The following is a 2,500-nucleotide window of genomic DNA, read 5'->3' as shown; positions in this document are numbered from 1 at the left end:
AACAGAGAGGAAGACGACGACCGACGGATACCACAAATTTCACGTGGTAGGGCATATATTACATATCATAATTATCAGTGTTTGGTCAAATTTCTTTCCAGTGTCCTTTTTGTTATGCTCCAAAACTAGTATACGCTTTATTTTCTCTTTCCTTTGCATAAATTATTAACTTCGGGCAACGTCGGGAGCGCCGGTAATCATTAGATTTGTACGAAACGCGATTTGCGCCCCACGGTGGTTTTTAGTGCCGTCAAAGTCAGAAATCGTAGGAGCGGTGCTTTAACGGGCGGTCGTGATGATACTCCAGACAACACGACGCACGACGCCGTAAAACACTCGCGCGAGTCCAGACTGATCTCTGCCTCACCACGCAAGGGGTGCGCAAACTTGCCAATAATATATAATATTTATTCTTTTTCGTACGTCCAGCGACAAACGCCAACGAAATACCCAAATTCTCGCTCGTACGTTGATACCTTTCTCTTCATCGACCCGGCTCCGAAACGTTCTTCGCCATCTCCCCGAAAGGAGAGGTAAACGACGGCGGGGTTAGGGAATCTGAGAACAACGCAAGCAGTTTTAGGACAAGTGAACGACCCTCAGCCAGGCGTGGTCCAGGAATTTTATCCGTGGACCGCAATGTGCGTTCGAAATGTCGATGTTCATGTGTCCTGCAGTTCACACGTTGACGCGCAATTAGCTGCGTTCTTCATCGACCCACGAGCCAAGTGATCCACCGTTCAGGGTAATCATATACAATTTACAATTTTTCTCTTTGTATTTAAAAATGCTCCTTGTTCTTTGCTTTAAAAATATTCGATGTTCGCACCTCCGACCAGCGTATCGACGGAGGATTGAACGCGCCATATCGACGACAAAAGTTTCTTTTTGTTTCCTGAATGACGGAAAACCATCGTTCGACGGCCGGGCGTACAGTACATTCAAAAGCCTTTGCGCGTGGCTGCGACCAAACGGGTATAATACACCCGTATATTCTTGGTTCCGAACAGTAACTTCACGCGCAATCGGGCGAACGCACGCGGCAGCGCCCATCGGTTGCTCGATGAAATCGATGCGATAAACTACAGCCTTCTCGGCTGGTCGTCGTTAGTCGCGCGAGCAACGGATGGCCGCACAATCGACGCGTCGTCGTTTGCGATTATTCGCCTCACGTTAGCCATGAGTATGTATATTATTCATTTACGAACGAACGCGGCAGCGTCCATCGGTTGCTCGATGAAATCGATGCGATAAACTACAGCCGTCTCGGCTGGTCGTCGTTAGTCGCGCGAGCAACGATGGCCGCAAAATCGACGCGTCGTCGTTTGCGATTATTCGCCTCAAGTTAGCCATGAGTATGTATAACATTCATTTACGAACGAACGCGGCAGCGTCCATCGGTTGCTCGATGAAATCGATGCGATAAACTACAGCCGTTTCGGCTGGTCGTCGTTAGTCGCGCGAGCAACGATGGCCGCAAAATCGACGCGTCGTCGTTTGCGATTATTCGCCTCAAGTTAGCCATGAGTATGTATATTATTCATTTACGAACGAACGCGGCAGCGTCCATCGGTTGCTCGATGAAATCGATGCGATAAACTACAGCCGTTTCGGCTGGTCGTCGTTAGTCGCGCGAGCAACGATGGCCGCAAAATCGACGCGTCGTCGTTTGCGATTATTCGCCTCAAGTTAGCCATGAGTATGTATATTATTCATTTACGAACGAACGCGGCAGCGTCCATCGGTTGCTCGATGAAATCGATGCGATAAACTACAGCCGTTTCGGCTGGTCGTCGTTAGTCGCGCGAGCAACGATGGCCGCAAAATCGACGCGTCGTCGTTTGCGATTATTCGCCTCAAGTTAGCCATGAGTATGTATATTATTCATTTACGAACGAACGCGGCAGCGTCCATCGGTTGCTCGATGAAATCGATGCGATAAACTACAGCCGTTTCGGCTGGTCGTCGTTAGTCGCGCGAGCAACGATGGCCGCAAAATCGACGCGTCGTCGTTTGCGATTATTCGCCTCAAGTTAGCCATGAGTATGTATATTATTCATTTACGAACGAACGCGGCAGCGTCCACCGGTTGCTCGATGAAATCGATGCGATAAACTACAGCCGTCTCGGCTGGTCGTCGTTAGTCGCGCGAGCAACGATGGCCGCAAAATCGACGCGTCGTCGTTTGCGATTATTCGCCTCTGGCTATCCGTGAGTATGTATAATATTCATATACGAACGAACGCGGCAGCGCCCATCGGTTGCTCGATGAAATCGATGCGATAAACTACAGCCTTCTCGGCTGGTCGTCGTTAGTCGCGCGAGCAACGATGGCCGCAAAATCGACGCGTCGTCGTTTGCGATCATTCGCCTCAGGCTATCCGTGAGTATGTATAACATTCATTTACGAACGAACGCGGCAGCGTCCATCGGTTGCTCGATGAAATCGATGCGATAAACTACAGCCGTCTCGGCTGATCGTCGTTAGTCGCGCGAGCAA

At 49.9% G+C, this 2,500-nt stretch overlaps 1 non-coding gene across 1 annotated transcript; it reads right to left on the bottom strand.

The window, feature by feature from the left end:
* Positions 1-593: 593 nt before the first annotated feature.
* LOC143350958 (5.8S ribosomal RNA) lies at positions 594-748 on the bottom strand. The gene has a single exon (XR_013081372.1). It is a non-coding gene; the product is annotated as a 5.8S ribosomal RNA (ribosomal RNA).
* Between the last annotated feature and the right edge of the window lie 1,752 nt (positions 749-2,500).

The sequence above is a fragment of the Colletes latitarsis genome, unplaced genomic scaffold, assembly GCF_051014445.1.
Source record: "Colletes latitarsis isolate SP2378_abdomen unplaced genomic scaffold, iyColLati1 scaffold0049, whole genome shotgun sequence".
Lineage (NCBI taxonomy): Eukaryota > Metazoa > Arthropoda > Insecta > Hymenoptera > Colletidae > Colletes > Colletes latitarsis.
Note: the sequence above shows the minus strand (reverse complement) of the source record. Positions and strands in the feature narration are given on the sequence as shown.